This window comes from Hyperoodon ampullatus, assembly GCF_949752795.1.
Source record: "Hyperoodon ampullatus genome assembly, chromosome: 11".
Classification (NCBI taxonomy): Eukaryota; Metazoa; Chordata; class Mammalia; order Artiodactyla; family Ziphiidae; genus Hyperoodon; species Hyperoodon ampullatus.
In genome coordinates, this window is record NC_136924.1 from 61562139 (window position 1) to 61583367 (window position 21229).

Here is a 21229-nt window from a genome sequence, read left to right on the forward strand (position 1 = left end):
ATGACAGAAATGTAAAATGGTACAGCCACTTTTAAGAACTGTTTGGCAGTCTTTTTTAAAGTTAAAAACTCATTTTCACTCCTAAGTATTTAGCCAGAAAAAAATGAAATGCCCATAAGACAATATGTATAAAAATGTTCATAGCAGCCTTATTCATAATAGCCCCAAACTGGAAACAACCCTAATATCTATAAACAGGAGAATAGATAAATTATGATACATTCATATAATGAAATACTACTCAGCAATAAAAAGGATGAACTAGTGAGCTGATATATCAACAACATGGATAAAGTTAAAAGGTAATATGTTAACAAACGACACAAAAGAGTACATGCTGTATAATTCCATTGGCATAAAGTCCAAGAACAGGCAAAAGTGTCTATGGGGATGGAAGCGAGAAAGTGGTTGGCTCTGTGGGTGGAGGGGAATTGACTGTAAAGACTCAGGAGATAACTTTCTGGGGTGATGGAAATATTCTATATCTTGTTTTGGGAGTAAACTACATGGGTGTATACAATTGCTAAAACAAACTGAACAGTTAAGATTTGTGCACTTTATTTTAACCCATTTAAAAAGACAACCAGATTTTTTGTGCCTCCTGATGGGTGTACACAAAACTCAAAATATTCTTGACAAAAACATTGAATCTGAAATCTGATCAAGCTCCTAGATCTAAGTATCAATTTATAGGAAACAGAGGGAACAAAGAAACTTATTTAATAACATTCTGGGGATGTGAGAGCAAAACTCAGACTGTGGGGAACTTTATTGAAGTATGGTCTTTAGACTCCCGCAAGGGGCCCTACTCGCGCCCTCCTCTAGCTGCGTCCTTTCAGATGGGGCAGGAAGTGCACGGGACCAAGGGGATATGCCACTGCCCCTTCCAGACCATGTTCTGGCTCCCTAGAACCTGAACTTCTCACTTTATACAACCTACGCCTGCTTTCAGGGCCTGCATGGGCCTCTCCTTTAGTTCATCTTCCCAAGGTTTGACTGTGCAGCCAGGGGTAGCTGTTTGCAGAAGATGTAAATTGAGCTTAGAGATGTGGGTGGGAGGAGGGGTGGGGGCTGGAGGGGTGGGCAGGGTGTCCTTGAGAAGGAGATGGAGCCAGGGGTGGGAAGAGAATGGGACAGCCTGTGGGCCACGGACCAGCTCTCCTGTACAGCCACAATCCAGTGAGGAACTCTCAGGAATCTGAGAATCCAAAATTCTAACTTGGCCTTCCAGGTCTAAGAGGGTTTATTTGTCAAGGAAAGATCATAGAACATATTTAACTGTTAGCTGGAGTTATAGCATTTAAATACTTAGATATATGGTATTTCGGGCTCCATTTGTACTACTCTCCCAGGTCTGTAAATGTGAGGGTCAGGCCTACTCTCAAAACTCCTAAGCTCAAACAGCCCAGTTACTTCCCCAAATAAATTTCAAGAAAAAAAAAAAAAAAAAAGAGGAGGGAGGGAGAATCTATAGATTAGGAAATACGTGAACTGATTGGAATGTCTGGATCTCAATCTAACTGTAAAATGATGTATAAAACAATAAAAAATTGGAACACTGATTGGATATAATTGATTTTATGAAGAAATTTTAAGGATTTTTTCTTTTTAGTATGATAATGGTATCAAGATTATGTTTTAAGGAATTCCCTGGAGGTCCAGGGAATTTAGGGCTCTGGGTTAGGGTTAGGGTTAGGGCGCTGTGCTTTCACTGTCAAGGGCCCGGGTTCCATCCCTGGTCAGGGAACTGAGATCCTGCAAGATACACAGCGTGGCCAAAAAAAAAAAAAAAAAAGAAAAGATTATGTTTTAAAAGCATCCTTGTCTTTTAGAGGTACATATTAATATATACATATATATATATATATGTATATATATATATATTTATTTATTTTTGGCCACGCCGCACGGCTTGCAGGATCTCAGTTCCCAACCAGTGAAAGCCTGGAATCCTAGCCGCTAGGCCACCAGGGAAGTCCCCATATTAAAATATTTACAGATAAAATGTTTTGGATTTACTTCAAAAATAGGGGTGGGAGAGGGAGTGGGTTGGAATATAAACAAGGGTGTCAATTGAAGCTGAGTGGAGATACATAGGAGTTCATGCTCTTCTCGCTTTTGCATAACCTTGAAAGTCACTCGCAATCCCACCAGAGATTTCCATTACTAACATTTTGTTAAATATTACTTCTATGTGCACTTACCCATTTATATAAATAGGATCACAATGAACATGATGCTTTGTAACTAGCTCTTTTCACTCAAAAGTATATTTAGTCTCTTACTTATAACTTTAAGTTGTTTCTAATTTTTAACTAATATCATAACAAATCATTTTCTGGTTTGCCTGATTATCACCTTTGAATTCATTCCTAGAAGTATCACTGCTGGTTCAAAATATACATATTTAACATTTTGATACATGTTGCCAGATTGCACTCAGAAAGGCTGAACATACTTATATTCCCACAGGACCCTCTTTCACTTCTCTGCCAACACCAACCTTTGTAGCTTTGCTAATCCAATGAAAACATGTTATCTCATTGTTGGGATTTTTTGTATTTCATAACTAGCAAGAATAAAAATATTCTCCTATGCTTATTAGCCATTTGTAGAGTGTGTGTGTGTTATTTGCTTGTTCATGTTCTTTACCAGGTTGGCCTGTTAGGGTGTTGAACCTTTTTATTGACATGTAAGAGCTCTTTGTGTATTAATGACATACACATTTGTCATATATGTTGCAGACATTTTCTCTTGGGTTGTTGCTTCAACTTCAATTATGGTATATGTGTGTGTGTGTGAGCATTGTTTTTGTTGTTGTTGTTTTCCCATGTAGTAATTTTTAATTTTATGTAGTTTAATCTAAGCTTTAATAGTTTTGGGCTTTGGAGTCATGTTTATAAAGTCCTTTCTCACCACAAGACTATAAAACTATTCACTCTAATATTCATTTATTCTTACAGCTTATCTTTTCTTTATTAAAACAGTGTTGTAAAAATGTAAACGTTATAATACTTAACATAGAACTGAATATTTCTTGTAATTTTTACCCCAAAGATAAACACAATCAATACTTTATATATAACATATAAAGTATATATAAATTATAAATATATAAGTCTATAGAAATATACTTTGTATATTATATTATACACATATATATTTAAAGCTTCATGCATCTTGGACATCCTCTTTTGTCAATATACATACATCTACCTTATTCTTTTTAACAGTTGCATGGTAACAAATTGTATAGATCAGTTTTTCTCAGTCTTTTTTCCATTATTATCCACCTAAGACACTATTTTTTCCTTAATCACCACCCCCCCCGCCATGAAATTTCAATACCGCATATATAGTGTGTATCTGCTTATGTACCTTATGTACTTTTAATGTATAAAGCATATTTATGCTTTATACATTAAAAATGGTTTATTTTGTCTCCTCAAGAACCAATTTTCACTTCCTTGGTTGTGATATCACCCCTTTGAGAATGCATGGTATAGATACTCCATCCCTTATTTATTAGTCCACATGTGTATGTAATTTTTGATATTCCAATGCTATATTATCCATATTTATCTTTATACATATATTTTATTTCTATAGCATAAATTCCTAGAATTAAAAAGCTGTGTCAAAAGGTATCAACATTTAAAAATTTAGCAGATACTGCTAAAGATTATTCCAATTATATGCCAACAAATATATACTGAAAATCTGGCTTCAATTTTTACATTTAAGTCATAAATCCACTTGGAATTTATTCTGGGATGATGAATAAGGGATTTTTCTCGCTCATTGTCCTTAAATACTTTATTGAACTAATATTTTCTTGATTTACCATATATTAAGTATGGTAAATACTCCTATATTTACTCAGGCTTTGAATTCTGTTCCATGACTTTTTATTCCTACTCCATTACCATCCTATGTTTATTATTCTTGCTTTATGTTTTAATATCTGATTATACAATTCCTTTTATGACTTCTCCCCCTATTTTCTTGGTATGTTTAATGTTTTTTTTCTCTGAGTGAATTCTGAAGTAATTTTGCTTAGTTCTAAAACCAGAAAAAAAAAGCTCTTAAACTGCTATTGGGATTATACTAAATTTGTGGATTAACTTAGTAAAAACTGTAGAATATCTTATAGAGTACATTATACAGTAACACATTTAACATAGGGCATAGAAACAAAAATAATGTTGATTTAATGATGTATAACTGTGTTAGGATGTTTTGAGTAGTAAATGATAAAAATCCATATAAAACTCAAGTTTAAGCATAAAAGAGAACTTATTGGCTCATTTAACTAATAAGTCCAGTGATAAAGGTGGTCTTTAGGCATATCTGGATCCCTGGGCTCAAATAATGTCACCAGGACTTCTTTTCTGTCTCCCAGGTTGGTTGGCTTTTTTAGTTTCAGTTTTAGGCAAGCCTCCATGTGGTAGCAAAGGTGGCTTGTCTCCTCCATGCGTAGATGGTCTTCAGCACCTGCAACAGCAGAGGAAGAGAATCTTTTTTCCTTATTGTGTAGGTGAAAGTACTGCTGACGGCTGTTATTGGCCAGAGCTGGATTAAGTGTAGGAGTTGGGGCAGGGTGGGGAGTTAGTAATCAGCCTCACTTAAATCACACAGGCTACATATTGGGGAGGGGTGGTTCCTTGAAAGAAGGGATGTGGAGTAATCAAAAATGTAGAAGTTTTTGGTATTATAATACGTATTTACTTATATAGAGAGGATTTGAAGAAATATTACTAAGTTGAAGTTCTAACACTATTTTTCAGCATATGAAACGTTACTTTGAGACTTTAAAGGTGAAAAGAAACCAGGGAACGGAGTAGGAAGACATGTTGAGGGATTAAAAAATTATCTTTGTTGGGCTTCGCTGGTGGCGCAGTGGTTGGGAGTCCGCCTGCCGATGCAGGGGACACGGGTTCGTGCCCCGGTCTGGGAAGATCCCACGTGCCGTGGAGCGGCTGGGCCCATGAGCCATGGCCGCTGAGCCTGCGCGTCCAGAGCCTGTGCTCCGCAACGGGAGAGGCCACAACAGTGAGAGGCCCGCGTACCGCAAAAAAAAAAAAAAAAAAAATTATCTTTGTTGTTGAATAATATTTGTTAGAATTATAATGCTGATTTTTGACAAATGACTCTCCTTTCTTGATCTCATTACTGTTTAGATCCTCCAACATTTTGCTTCATACATTTATCCTTTTTTCCAACTTAATCCTCTCCTTCTCTTCTAGTTTTTTTGTTTTTTGTTTTTTCCCTGCTCCAAAGGAACTCCATTCCCTACCTCCTAAACAAATCAAAAGCTTCTTAATTCTACTGGTCTTTTAAGCTCCTCTCCTTATATTCATTGGCCAACTATAAAGAAAATGTTTAGTTGAAAGTCATCAGTGATTTCCTTAATCACCAAATCCAGTGGCTTTAGATCTTCCTCCCTGATGGCCTGCTGTCTCTGTAGTATTTGGACCACCTTTCTTTCTTCAAACATGAATTCTTTTTTTTTTTTCTTTTTTTATTAGTTTCTGCTTTATAACAAAGTGAATCAGTCATACATATACATCTGTTCCCACATCCCCTCCCTCATGCATCTCCCTCCCTCCCACCCTCCCCATCCCACCCCTCCAGGCGGTCACAAAGCACCGAGCTGATCTCCCTGTGCTCTGCGGCTGCTTCCCACTATCTATCTACCTTACGTTTGGTAGTGTATATATGTCCATGCCTCTCTTTCCCTTTGTCACAGCTTACCCTTCCCCTTCCCCATATCCTCAAGTCCATTCTCAAGTAGGTCTGTGTCTTTATTCCCGTTTTACCCCTAGGTTCTTCATGACATTTTTTTTTTTAAATTCCATATATATGTGTTAGCATACGGTATTTGTCTTTCTCTTTCTGACTTACTTCACTCTGTATGACAGACTCTAGGTCTATCCACCTCATTACAAATAGCTCAGTTTCATTTCTTTTTATGGCTGAGTAATATTCCATTGTATATATGTGCCACATCTTCTTTATCCATTCATCCGATGATGGACACTTAGGTTGTTTCCAGCTCCGGGCTATTGTGAATAGAGCTGCAATGAACATTTTGGTACATGTCTCTTTTTGAATTATGGTTTTCTCAGGGTATATGCCTAGTAGTGGGATTGCTGGGTCATATGGTAGTTCTATTTTTAGTTTTTTAAGGAACCTCCATACTGTTCTCCATAGTGGCTGTACCAATTCACATTCCCACCAGCAGTGCAAGAGTGTTCCCTTTTCTCCACACCCTCTCCAGCATTTATTGTTTCTAGATTTCTTGATGATGGCCATTCTGACTGGTGTGAGATGATATCTCATTGTAGTTTTGATTTGCATTTCTCTAATGATTAATGATGTTGAGCATTCTTTCATGTGTTTGTTGGCAGTCTGTATATCTTCTTTGGAGAAATGCCTATTTAAGTCTTCTGCCCATTTTTGGATTGGGTTGTTTGTTTTTTTGCTATTGAGCTGCATGAGCTGTTTATAAATTTTGGAGACTAATCCTTTGTCAGTTGCTTCATTTGCAAATATTTTCTCCCATTCTGAGGGTTGTCTTTTGGTCTTGTTTATGGTTTCCTTTGCTGTGCAAAAGCTTTGAAGTTTCATTAGGTCCCATTTGTTTATCTTTGTTTTTAGTTCCATTTCTCTAGGAGGTGGGTCCAAAAGGATCTTGCTGTGATTTATGTCATAGAGTGTTCTACCTATGTTTTCCTCTAAGAGTTTGATAGTTTCTGGCCTTACATTTAGGTCTTTAATCCATTTTGAGCTTATTTTTGTGTATGGTGTTAGGGAATGATCTAATCTCATACTTTTACATGTCCCTGTCCAGTTTTCCCAGCACCACTTATTGAAGAGGCTGTCCTTTCTCCACTGTACATTCCTGCCTCCTTTATCAAAGATAAGTTGGCCATATGTGCGTGGGTTTATCTCTGGGCTTTCTATCCTGATCCACTGATCTATCTTTCTGTTTTTATGCCAGTACCACACTGTCTTAATTACTGTAGCTTTGTAGTATAGTCTGAAGTCAGGGAGCCTGATTCCTCCAGCTCCGTTTTTCGTTCTCAAGATTGCTTTGGCTATTCGGGGTCTTTTGTTTTTCCAAACAAATTTTGAAATTTTTTGTTCTAGTTCTGTGAAAAATGCCAGTGGTAGTTTGATAGGGATTGCATTGAATCTGTAGATTGCTTTGGGTAGTAGAGTCATTTTCACAATATTGATTCTTCCAATCCAGGAGCATGGTATATCTCTCCATCTATTTATATCATCTTTAATTTCTTTCATCAGTGTCTTATAATTTTCTGCATACAGGTCTTTTGTCTCCTTAGGTAGGTTTATTCCTAGATATTTTATTCTTTTTGTTGCAATGGTAAATGGGAGTGTTTTCTTGATTTCATTTTCAGATTTTTCATCATTAGTGTACAGGAATGCCAGAGATTTCTGTGCATTAATTTTGTATCCTGCTACTTTACCAAATTCATTGATTAGCTCTAGTAGTTTTTCGGTAGCATCTTTAGGATTCTCTATGTATAGTATCATGTCATCTGCAAACAGTGACAGCTTTACTTCTTCTTTTCCAATTTGGATTCCTTTTATTTCCTTTTCTTCTCTGATTGCTGTGGCTAAAACTTCCAAAACTATGTTGAATAAGAGTGGTGAGAGTGGGCAGCCTTGTCTTGTTCCTGATCTTAGTGGAAATGGTTTCAGTTTTTCACCATTGAGGACAATGTTGGCTGTGGGTTTGTCATATATGGCCTTTATTATGTTGAGGAAAGTTCCCTCTATGCCTACTTTCTGCAGGGTTTTTATCATAAATGGGTGTTGAATTTTGTCGAAAGCTTTCTCTGCATCTATTGAGATGATCATATGGTTTTTCTCCTTCAACTTGTTAATATGGTGTATCACATTGATTGATTTGCGTATATTGAAGAATCCTTGCATTCCTGGAATAAACCCCACTTGATCATGGTGTATGATCCTTTTAATGTGCTGTTGGATTCTGTTTGCTAGTATTTTGTTGAGGATTTTTGCATCTATGTTCATCAGTGATATTGGCCTGTAGTTTTCTTTCTTTGTGACCTCCTTGCCTGGTTTTGGTATCAAGGTGATGGTGGCCTCGTAGAATGAGTTTGGGAGTGTTCCTTCCTCTGATATTGTTTGGAAGAGTTTGAGAAGGATGGGTGTTAGCTCTTCTCTAAATGTTTGATAGAATTCGCCTGTGAAGCCATCTGGTCCTGGGCTTTTGTTTGATGGAAGATTTTTAATCACAGTTTCAATTTCAGTGCTTGTGATTGGTCTATTCATATTTTCTATTTCTTCCTGAGTCAGTCTTGGTAGGTTGTGCATTTCTAAGAATTTGTCCATTTCTTCCAGGTTGTCCATTTTATTGGCATAGAGTTGCTTATAGTAATCTCTCATGATCTTTTGTATTTCTGCAGTGTCAGTTGTTACTTCTCCTTTTTCATTTCTAATTCTACTGATTTGAGTCTTCTCCCTTCTTTTCTTGATGAGTCTGGCTAATGGTTTGTCAATTTTGTTTATCTTCTCAAAGAACCAGCTTTTAGTTTGGTTGATCTTTGCTATCGTTTCCTTCATTTCTTTTTCATTTATTTCTGATCTGATCTTTATGATTTCTTTCCTTCTGCTAACTTTGGGGGTTTTTTGTTCTTCTTTCTCTAATTGCTTTAGGTGCAGGGTCAGGTTGTTTACTCGAAATGTTTCCTGTTTCTTAAGGTGGGATTGTATTGCTATAAACTTCCCCCTTAGAACTGCTTTTGCTGCGTCCCATAGGTTTTGGGTCGTCGTGTCTCCATTGTCATTTGTTTCTAAGTATTTCTTAATTTCCTCTTTGATTTCTTCAGTGATCACTTCATTATTGAGTAGTGTATTGTTTAGCCTCCATGTGTTTGTATTTTTTACAGATCTTTTCCTGTAATTGATGTCTAGTCTCATAGCATTGTGGTCGGAAAAGATACTTGATACAATTTCAATTTTCTTAAATTTACCAAGGCTTGATTTGTGACCCAAGATATGATCTATCCTGGAGAATGTTCCATGAGCACTTGAGAAAAATGTGTATTCTGTTGTTTTTGGGTGGAATGTCCTATAAATATCAATTAAGTCCATCTTGTTTAATGTATCATTTAAAGCTTGTGTTTCCTTATTTATTTTCATTTTGGATGATCTGTCCATTGGTGAAAGTGGGGTGTTAAAGTCCCCTACTATGATTGTGTTACTGTCGATTTCCCCTTTTATGGCTGTTAGTATTTGCCTTATGTATTGAGGTGCTCCTATGTTGGGTGCATAAATATTTACAATTGTTATATCTTCTTCTTGGATCGATCCCTTTATCGTTATGTAGTGTCCTTCTTTGTCTCTTCTAATAGTCTTTATTTTAAAGTCTATTTTGTCTGATATAAGAATTGCTACTCCAGCTTTCTTTTGATTTCCATTTGCATGGAATATCTTTTTCCATCCCCTTACTTTCAATCTGTATGTGTCTCTAGGTCTGAAGTGGGTCTCTTGTAGACAGCATATATATGGGTCTTGTTTTTGTATCCATTCAGCCACTCTGTGTCTTTTGGTGGGAGCATTTAGTCCATTTACATTTAAGGTAATTATTGATATGTATGTTCCTATTCCCATTTCCTTAATGGCTTTGGGTTCGTTATTGTAGGTATAGTCCTTCTGTTGTGTTTCTTGCCTAGAGAAGTTCCTTTAGCATTTGTTGTAAAGCTGGTTTGGTGGTGCTGAACTCTCTCAGCTTTTGCTTGTCTGTAAACGTTTTAATTTCTCCATCAAATCTGAATGAGATCCTTGCTGGGTAGAGTAATCTTGGTTGCAGGTTTCTCTCCTTCATCACTTTAATTATGTCCTGCCACTCCCTTCTGGCTTGTAGAGTTTCTGCTGAGAGATCAGCTGTTAACCTGATGGGGATTCCCTTGTGTGTTATTTGTTGTTTTTCCCTTGCTGCTTTTAATATGATTTCTTTGTGTTTAATTTTTGACAGTTTGATTAATATGTGTCTTGGCGTATTTCTCCTTGGATTTATTCTGTATGGGACTCTCTGTGCCTCCTGGACTTGATTAACTATTTCCTTTCCCATATTAGGGAAGTTTTCAACTATAATCTCTTCAAATATTTTCTCAGTCCCTTTCTTTTTCTCTTCTTCTTCTGGAACCCCTATAATTCGAATGTTGGTGCGTTTAATGTTGTCCCAGAGGTCTCTGAGACTGTCCTCTGTTCTTTTCATTCTTTTTTCTTTATTTTTCTCTGCATCAGTTATTTCCACTATTTTATCTTCCACCTCACTTATCCGTTCTTCTGCCTCAGTTATTCTGCTATTGATCCCATCTAGAGTATTTTTCATTTCATTTATTGTGTTTTTAATCGATGCTTGATTCATCTTTAGTTCTTCTAGGTCCTTGTTAACTGTTTCTTGCATATTGTCTATTCTATTTCCAAGATTTTGGATCTGGGAAATAGAATCTTGGATCAGCTTTACTATCATTATTCTGAATTCTTTTTCAGGTAGACTGCCTATTACCTCTTCATTTGTTAGGTCTGGTAGGTTTTTATCTTGCTCCTTCACCTGCTGTGTGTTTTTCTGCTTTCTCATTTTGCTTATGTTACTGTGTCAAACATGAATTCTTAATTCCTATGAAACTCATTCTTCTGATGTTCCTCTTATCTTTCTGATGACTTCTTCCCTGGTTAATCGGTTGTTTTCTTCTTCCTTACTTTCTTTACATGTGGATGATCTCTAGGTTCTGGCTTCAAACTGTTTCTCTATTCACTATCTTGCAGTCTCAAACACTTCCCCATTTTCTAAGGAAAGGCGGGCACCTTTCTATTTAGCTGCTTCTGATCAGTTCCTCCCAATATCTGCATGATCCAATCCTAACTATCCATTCTCAAGGCCCATCTTAACTTCTCCTTCTTCTGCAACAAATTTTCTCTTCTGAATCCCATGGTGCCTTTTTTTTTTCAAATGTATTTAATTTTTTTTTTAAGATTTTCTTTTGATGTGGACCATTTTTAAAGTCTTTATTGAATTTGTTACAATATTGCTTCTGTTTTATGTTTTGGTTTTGCCTCGTGGCATGTGGGTGGGATCTTAGCTCCCCAACCAGGGATGGAGCCCGCACCCTCTGCATTGGAAGGTGAAGTCTTATTGACTGGAAGGCCAGGGAAGTCTCAACCTTTTCTTTTCTTTTTTTTTTTTTTAAATCTTTAAAAATTTTATTTATTTATTCATTTATTTAATTTTTTTGGCTGCATAGGGTCTTCGCTGCTGCACGCGGATTTCCTCTAGTTGCTGAGAGTGGGGGCTACTCTGTGTTGCGGTGCGCGGGCTTCTCATTGCGGTGGCTTCTCTTGTTGCAGAGCACGGGCTCTAGGAGTGCGGGCTTCAGTAGTTGTGGCACACAGGCTTAAGTAGTTGTGGCTCGCGGGCTCTAGAGCGCAGGCTCAGTAGTTGTGGCGCACAGGATTAGTTGCTCCACAGCATGTGGGATCTTCCCAGACCAGGGCTCAAACCCGTGTCCCCTGCATTGGCAGGCGGATTCTTAACCACTGCGCCACCAGGGAAACCCCTTTTTTAAAAAAATGGCACTATTTTTCAAACTTGGATTAGTTACTTATGTATAAGACTTGTCTTACTTTCTGGCCTATAAGCTTCTTTAAAAACATCTTTGAATTCAAACCTGTATCTCTTTTACTGTGTGTGAGACGCAGTGTCTTGTATTTATTTATTTGTTTATTCAACATACATTAAGCACCTACTATATATGCACTGTGCTAGGTGGTGAAAAAAAATTTGTGGTTTCTGCCCTCATAGGATTTTAATCTCATGAAATAACAAATGCATATTGAGATATATATTTTATAAAACTTTGAGAGAATGAATCTTACACCTGTAATTCTTCTTTCATCTTCTCTCCCCAAACTCTTGTCCTATATTTCCTGTACCTTTTCCTTGACAATCCCATAGATTTCTCAAACTCAAAAGCTGAATTTGATTCATGTGCTGTGGACACCTATAACTGAGAAGTTTGTCCAGTGTTTAAAAAACTCACATGGGCTTCCCTGGTGGCACAGTGGTTAAGAATCTGTCTGCCAATGCAGGGGACACGGGTTTGAGCCCTGGTCCGGGAAGATCCCACATGTCGCGGAGCAACTAAGCCTGTGTGCTACCACTATTGAGCCTGTGTGCTACCACTATTGAGCCTGCGCTCTAGAGCCTGTGAGCCACAACTACTGAGCCCGTGTGCCACAACTACTGAAGTCTGTGTGCCTAGGGCCTGTGCTCCACAACAAGAGAAGCCACTGCAATGAGAAGCCTGTGCACCATAACAAAGAGCAGCCCCTGCTTGCAGCAACTAGCGAAAGCCTGCACGCAGCAACGAAGACCCAACGCAGCCAAAAATAAATAAATATATTAAAAAAAAAAAGAATGATAAGTGTTTGAAAGAAAATAATTAAATATGAAGAAAAAGGAAGAAATCAAAAAGAATACCAACATTTCCCCTGGGTAATGAGGAGGAGGTGGTATACATTAATATAAATACTAAAATCAGGAGAAGATGTGGAGACAGAAGGTGTTTGTGAGTATTTTTTAAAAATAAATTTATTTATTTTTGGCTGTGTTGGTCTTCGTTGCTGTGCGCGGGCTTTCTCTAGTTGCAGCGAGCAGGGGCTACTCTTCGTTGCTGTTCATTGCGGTGGCTTCTCTTGTTGTAGAGCATGGGCTCTAGGCACGCGGGCTTCAGTAGTTGTGGCACACGGGCTGTAGAGCGCAGGCTCAGTAGTTGTGGCACACAGGCTTAGTTGCTCCGCGGCATGTGGGATCTTCCCGGACCAGGGCTTGAACCTGTGTCCCCTGCATTGGCAGGTGGATTCTTAACCACTGTGCCACCAGGGAAGTCCCAACACTTATCATTCTTGTTTAGGGCTTTTTTATCTACAAGAGATTGAAAATTAGTAACTAGCCAGCAGAGGTGTTTTGTTTGGTCTGCATAATATTCTTAAAAATATGATATTCTCATTTCTCTTGAAAAGTAAGAAAATCTGGCAACACTGGGTCCTCATTCATGCAAGAATGGCTGGAGTTTTCGATGAGACATCTGAAATACCACTCTAATCTCTACCACTTCTTATTTTTCTTATATCCAGTCCATTTCCTCATTTATGAAACATTCTTAATTCTTAATTTAGGCGTTTGAGTTTGCAATCTCTGGCCTATAAGGTCACAGAATGTTAGTACAGGAAGAGATATTAAGGATCATCTTATGTAATAGTCTCTTCTTCCTTCTCTCTATCGTGTAAGAGATGGAGAAATTGAGATCCAAAGAACTTACAATTTTATACAGCTGTATAGAGCCCAGTGTAACAGGGTTCTATTATATGCCATTAGACCCCTTCTGCACTTTGGTGGGGTAAATCCCTAATTTGGACCCAGTGTCCCTCAAATTCCCCACCCAGGGCCCTCACATAGAATTTTCAGGCTCAGGATATCTGTGCTTTAAACTCTTGCTTTATCAGGCCCTGAGGCCTGAGACCTTTATCAGGTATGCTCTAAGTGAGGCCACTTTCCTGTGAGGTTCTAGAAGGTTATGAATCTTAAAAATCTATCCCCAGTCATTCTAGCCTTATTCTTTAGTGCTTACCTGCATATATCTCACATTCCTGGGTGTGTGTGTGTGTGTTCCAAAACATACCCTATTCTTTTCAGTCTCTTTGATTCGGTTTAGCACTATTTTTTTCCACCTAGATTATCCTTCCCCAATCTCTGCCTGACATAACTTTTTCCATCCTTTAAAGTCTACTTGCATGTTATCTCTTCCTTGAAGTGCAGTAGTTAAGAAGGTGGTTTGCATGGGACAGACTTGCTTTGAAATTCTGGCTCTGTCCTTTACCAGCCATGTGACCTAGGACAATTAATTTCTGTAAGCCTCAGTTTCCTCATCTGTTAAGGGGGAATAACACCTCCTTTTACAAATGGGTTGACCATGATCCCACTGGTTGAAAGTACTGTAGGAATCTTGTCTCACTTTTTTGCCTCAAATATTGTCTTTTTTTTTTTTTTTTTTTTGCGGTACGTGGGCCTCTCACTGTTGTGGCCTCTCCTGTTGCGGAGCACAGGCTCCGGACGCGCAGGCTCAGCGGCCATGGCTCACGGGCCTAGCTGCTCTGTGGCATGTGGGATCTTCCCGGACCGGGGCACGAACCCATGTCCCCTGCATCGGCAGGCGGACTCTCAACCACTGCGCCACCAGGGAAGCCCCCAAATATTGTCTTTTAAAAAAATTTATTTGTTTATTAATTTTGGGGGGCTGTGTTGGGTCTTCGTTTCTGCGTGTGGGCTTTCTCTAGTTGTGGCGAGTGGGGGCTGCTCTTCATTGTGGTGTGTGGGCTTCTCATTGCAGTGGCTTCTCTTGTTGCAGATCATGGGCTCTAGGCATGAGGGCTTCAGTAGTTGTGGCACACGGGCTCAGTAGTTGTGGCTCATAGGCTGTAGAGCGTAGGCTCAGTAGTTGTGGTGCACGGGCTTAGTTGCTCCACGGCATGTGGGATCTTCCCAGACCAGGGCTCGAACCTGTGTCCCCTGCATTGGCAGACAGATTCTTAGCCACTGTGCCACCAGGGAAGCCCTACAGCATCATTTTAAATGGTTCAAAGCATCCCACTACTGCGTATCAGGGTAGTCAGTCAGACTGCAACTCTACATTCCCTTCCTAGATAACCTGTGGATGCTCTTACTTAAACTAGTATGACTGAACTTCTCTTATCTGCAACCATATTATCCAAGTCTAAGAAGTATGGGTGTAATATATTTAACCTATCTTTTTTGGTGGACAAACTGAAATGAACTCCACCCAGCTTAACATACTTATGCAGTTTTGATTATTTCCTTTTGAGAACATCCTGGAAGTATAGTTGCTTAGTTAAAGTATAAATTTTAAGGATTTTGATACATATTTCTAAAATGCCTGGGGAAGGGGGACATGTACCAATTTCTATCCCCACCTGCAATGCTTGTTTCACTGAACACTTGCCCAATGCGTATACTAATTTCTTTTTAATCTTTGCCAATTTAATAGGCATTTAATATGCCATTTACATTTTTAGCTAATGTGGCTGAACATACCTATTTATTGGCCATTTTTAAATATATCTTTTGACATATTTTTGTTACTCTTTTGCCGATTTTCAATAGTTTTAAAATTACTAACATCCATACCTACCTTGACATCCTCTTTCCTAGTTTTGCCTCCTATCTAAGCTAATTTATGTACCTGATCTATGGATCTCATCTCCTCTTTCTTTATGGAATCATTCAATCAGTTATTCTCTTTCTTGGCAGTATCTTTACCAGGTTTTTTTCTCTTATACTAACAAACACCACTAAGTCTGTTCTCCTTACAGAGAGACTCTAACATTTTTCTTTCACTTGCCATTCTCCTCTGGCTACTGACCTTTCTCTTCTCCTTTACAGCCAAACTTCTTGAAAGAATTGTCTTCACATGCTGCATCCACTTCATCCCAGTTTCTTCAACTCATTACAGACGATTTACATTAAGGTCTTCAATGCCGTCTTTGTTGCTAAGATTTTAGTAACAGAATTATATCATATACATGTGAAAAAGCAGGACATAAAATGGTTTTCCCCAAATATACTCAACTATGCAAAAATATTTATGCAGAGAAAATAACTTATATGTAATACATGAAAATTTTAAGTTACTTCTGGATGACTGGTTTTATTTTCTTCTTTTAAAAAATATCCTCAGGGGCTTCCCTGGTGGCAGAGTGTTTAAGAATCCGCCTGACAATGCAGGGGACACGGGTTTGAGCCCTGGTCCGGGAAGATCCCACATGCCACGGAGCAACTAAGCTCGTATGCCACAGCTACTGAGCCTGTGCTCTAGAGTCCACAAGTCACAACTAATGAGCCCGTGAGCCACAACTACTGAAGCCCACACGCCTAGAGCCCGTGCTCCATAACAAGAGAAGCCACCACAATGAGAAGCCCGCACACCGCAATGAAGAGTAGCTCCCACTCGCCATAACTAGAGAAAGCCTGTGTGCAGCAACAAAGACCCAACAAAGCCAAAAAGAAAAACATATATATATATATATATATATATATATATATATATATATATATATATATATGTATCCTCAGGACTTCCCTGGTGGTCCAGCAGTTAAGACTGCGCTCCCAATGCAGGGGGCCCCGGTTTGATCCCTGGTCAGGGAACTAGATCCCGTATACCACAACTAAAGATCCTGCATGGGGCAATGAAGATCCCATGTGCTGCAACTAAGACCCCACACAGCCAAAAACAAAAAGTCCTCAATTTAATTAATTAATTAGTTTATTTATTTATTTATTTCAGTGGTTACCCTTGTTTATTTCATTTTAGTTCACATTCCTTTAGACTAGTTAACAAAGGTAGTTTACATTTATCCAATATCTGTTGAGAACCAAACGAGCCGAGCATCAATGCAATTGAGATAAATATAAAATATGTCCTGCCCACAAGGAGGTCTCCAAAGTTGGAAGAACAGATGTCACTAAATGAATCATAATTACTATGATAAATATGCAAAAGTTCATAAAGAAGAGCATATTCTATCTTGAATGGGAGGTGGACAAAAGTCCCAGGGAAGGACTGTAAAGGACATAATACCTAAATGAGGATTTGAACAAAGAAAATTAAGGCAAGGAAGAGCATTTTTACCATTTGCAAAAGGAGAAGACTTGAAAAAGCATAGTACTGCAGAAATTAAAAGTTAGCTGGAACATAAATGGGGGAGTTTAGCATGGAGAGGGAGGAGGGTGGTAATTAATGTCCCTTTGTGGCCAGAATTACACTGTGATCACTGTTACAAGTGATTAATCCCACACACTCTATTTTCTGTTCATTACATGGAAAAAATATTCACATTGTTTATTTCCCTAACGGAATTCAAAAATTCCTTTGGGGGAAAGTAACATTTTTCTTCATCTAAAATCCTTATGCACTTACCATATCTCAAGGGGCAGTCTACAATTTGAGTGTGAATTTTAAGTTCTCAATTTGTGGCCCCATAAAATGTCCTCAAACAGGAATTTACGTTGATATTAGAACACATTACAGTGTTAATTAGAAATTCTCAACTTACATTTTCTGAGAGGAGGCAGAAAAGTAAAGAAATGACAGGAGCCTCTGGGCTACTTCATTTGGCCGGAAGGCTGAAAGAAGAAGGGGTCGTGACCCAGATTCCCAGAGCTGGCGCTCCCGCCTGGGGCACGACTAGATAACCTGACAGGACAACTGTCTCCTGAAAGGGCCCTTCTTCCCTCTTCGCTCATCCCACATGGCCTCTGAGCGTCTCAGACTGTCCAGCTAACAGCGCCAAACCAAGGATAACCGCCAAGCGCCTCCGGTTGCCCCGGTAACAGCCAGCCGCACTACCCCGGCTCCCTTAAATCTTCCCAGAATGCTGCGTGCCTTCTCCCATTCACTTCCGGGTTCGGAGGGCTGACTTCTGCTGGAAGTAGGTATGTTGGTGAGTTGCGTTTCTCAGCGGTGTGGGATTACTGACTGGGCCGAGTATGGCGTGTTCCCGCGGAGAGTGGTGGAGACTGTTTTGTTCTTTCCCTGTATTCAAAATGACTGTATCACTAAGGAAAGGCTATAATGCCCCCCAAGTTTTGGCGGCCCTGGAGAAGTGGATTTATTAGTTGCGAAAAAACAAAGCTAGAAAGCACTTTAAAGTTATATGCAACTTCATTTGTTGCTGTGATTTATTTAAGCAGCTTCAAACAACTTACTATAAAACAACTTTTTTCTTTAGAGAATGAAGGGAAGCACACACAGGTGCAAACAATACAAAACTCCCAAATTTCATCTGTTGCTCGTTTGCCTGATGCACAGTGAGCCCAAACCAAAACGTGTGAGTTTGGAGCAGAGAAAGGTATCTTGCAGGACCCCGCAAGGAGAAGGGACAGAGCTCCTGCTCAAAATACCCTGAACTCCTGGAAGGGTTTCAGCAAAGCTTTTTTTTTTTTTTTTTTTCCCGGTACTCGGGCCTCTCACTGCTGTGGCCTCTCCCGTTGCGGAGCACAGGCTCCGGATGCGCAGGCTCAGCAGCCATGGCTCACGGGCCTAGCCGCTCCGCGGCATGTGGGACCTTCCCGGACCGGCGCACGAACCCGCGTCCCCTTCATCAGCAGGCGGACTCTCAACCACTTCAGCAAAGCATTTTTAAAAGCCAGGTGAGGGGGCTTCCCTGGTGGCGCAGTGGTTGAGCGTCAGCAAAGCATTTTTAAAAGCCAGGTGAGGGGGCTTCCTGGTGGCGCAGTGGTTGAGAGTCCGTCTGCCGATGCAGGGGACACGGGTTCGTGCCCCGGTCCGGGAAGGTCCCACGTGCCGCGGAGCAGCTAGGCCCGTGAGCCATGGTCGCTGAGCCTGCGCATCCGGAGCCTGTGCTCCGCAACGGGAGAGGCCACAACAGTGAGAGGCCCACGTACCGCAAAAAAAAAAAAAAAAAAAAAAAGCCAGGTGAGGGAGACTGGTTGCAGAGTAGGTGATCAAGTCCTGCACAATTCTCTGGTTGATGTTGAGATAATAGGGCGGTTAACATTATCCATCCTTAGGGGCCTATAGGGTCTGGGGGCTCATGATCATCAAGTAATTTCTTCCATTTGGTGGTGGTTTTAGCATCTGTAACTCAGGAAGTGTGCATCAGATACTATTATCTAGGTATTTCGGAGGAGATACAGCGAGGATATGGGGAGGGGTTCCATCCTGGGAAGGCCCCATAGGGTCCTGCTCGGTTACATATCCACCCAGAAACAACCACTAAAAACACTTTGCAGCAGTCTTCCAGACCCTCTCTGTGCATATAATAAACTTCCAGCTTGTACATGCTATTTTGTAACCTAAAAAGCTTTTATGAACGTATTTCATTTAAAAAACAACATGGTTGTATGTTTTCCATTGCACTTTTTGTTAAAACAGTTTCTATCCTTTTTGTTCTTAATTAGTGCTGCAATGGAGAAATGAAAATCTTTATAGCTAAATCTTTGCCCATGTTCTCATTTCTCTGTGGTGATTATTTTTCTCTTTTTACCTTAGTAATTTGTATTTGCACTTCCCTTTCTCTCCCCTAATGCCGTCCCATTCCACTCCTATGTCTTTATAGTATAAATGGATGAAGTTAACACATATGCCATCCAAAGGCTACTCAATTTTTTTAAAGTATACCTTTCTGATTATAAAGGTAATACATGCTTATTGTAGAACATTAGGAAAATTTGGAAAAATAATAAAAATATTCTGATACCTAGACAACTACTGATCATATCTTGGTGTACAATTTTCTAGTTTTCTCTCTGTTGCCTTCAGCAATGAAGATTGAAAAAATGTTTGCTAATTTGGTGTGGGGAAATGAGAGCTTTTAATTTGCATTTTTTTTGTTTATTCATATAGCTGAATAGTATTTCAAATGTTTACAGTCTGTGGTCCATTTCAGGCCCCATCTTTTCTATCTAGCCTTCCCTGAGAATTCCAGACTAATTACACTAACTTGAAATGGTCTAGTTTTCCATATGTGTATATTTTAGTCCCCTAACTAGATTAAGAGCTAGTGGTGTGGTCCTGTATTATTCAGTTTTGCTGAGCCTACTTTCTTTATCTGAAAAATATAGTGATAACAATATTTATTTTGAGGGTTGTGGTAGGGATTAGAAATAATGTATCGCAGGTGAGCTCAATAAAAAGTAGCTTTTTTTTGTTACAGCTTTAGTAGTCTATGTACATAGAAGGTGTTCATAATATTATATTTCAAATGAGTGAGTAATCCCGGCATCTCACTCAATTTAGATATTTATTGAGCACCTATGACACATAGGTACTGTTCATAATCCTCAATGTCTCTTGAAACTTTATGAATTAGATACATTTCTTACATAAATCATATGCTCCTCTCAACCTTAGAAATTCTCTTATTATCCTGTTTCTCCTGCCATGCCTGACCCATCATAGCAGGTACTGAATAAATGTGTGAGTTGAACTGAGTAAATTTAGTGGGAAAAGAGAAACACAAATTAGTTAAAACCTGTCAGGCAGTGATGAAGCCATAATAGGTATGAAGTACTTTGTACATTGGGAGATGAGGAGAGATTATTTTTGATTAAGGTATCTGGGAAGGCCCTGTGGATTAGGTAGATTTGATCAGGACCTGGATCATAAGGACTGAGGATGGGGGCTTAAAGATGGAAATATGAGTTAAGGCTTGGAGTTATAAGTAAAAAGGTTGTGTTTTGTTATGTTGATGAAAAAATTAATCAATAGTCGATCTAAGAAAGAAATGGAAAATTTTATTTGAGCGAACCTGAGGATTATAACCTGGGAGACAGTCTTTCAGAAAGCTCTGAGCACTGTTCCACCCACTAGAAGTCACAGCACAGTTAAAGAAGTTTTTGAGACAAAGTGTTATATGTCAAATGAATTATTGACAGAAGGAAGGTTATCTCCCAAGGAGTTATGGAGTAGTGGGTCATCCTGACTCTATACAAGATTAAGAAGGAGTATCTTCTAAGGAGGTCTGGTTAATGCAGGTGCACAATACACTCTAAGGGGAGGGAGGAGGCCCAAACTGGCAGAGAAAAATTGTTTAAATTTGTCTTGTCTTGCCATAAAATTTGAATTTTATTTCATCAATTATCAGAGAGTTATTTGCGGTGGCGAAAGAGTGGGGTGGGCGAATGGGCCTAGAAGAGGCAGAAAAGAAGTAGTTGGGTCTTATATTTTGAGGGTTTTGACGCGACCAGTCATTATAATTGCAGCTTTCAAACGTTTCTGAAAAACAGTGCTTTTAATATGGCTTGGGGCGTCAAGAGAGAGGTGGACCAGAGGCTGCAATTAGCCTGCTGGTGGACAAAGCAGGGAGTGCGAAGATGGCAGAAACCTTCAGAGGGAGAAGAGTATTTAATGGCCAGTACTGGTCAGGAGGTAAGGAAGGAGTGTGCACGAGTAAGCAGGGCTGCGGAACAAGGCTTATGGGGACGGCACAAGCACGCTGAGCAGCGAAGGCCGAGCCCACATCAGGCGGGTAGTAGCCTGCGAGGGTACTCGCCAACCCCGGCTCAGCCAGCAGGCGCTTGGCCCCGCCCCTTGCCCGCCTAACAGCCGTCGCCCCGCCCCGTTACCGTCTT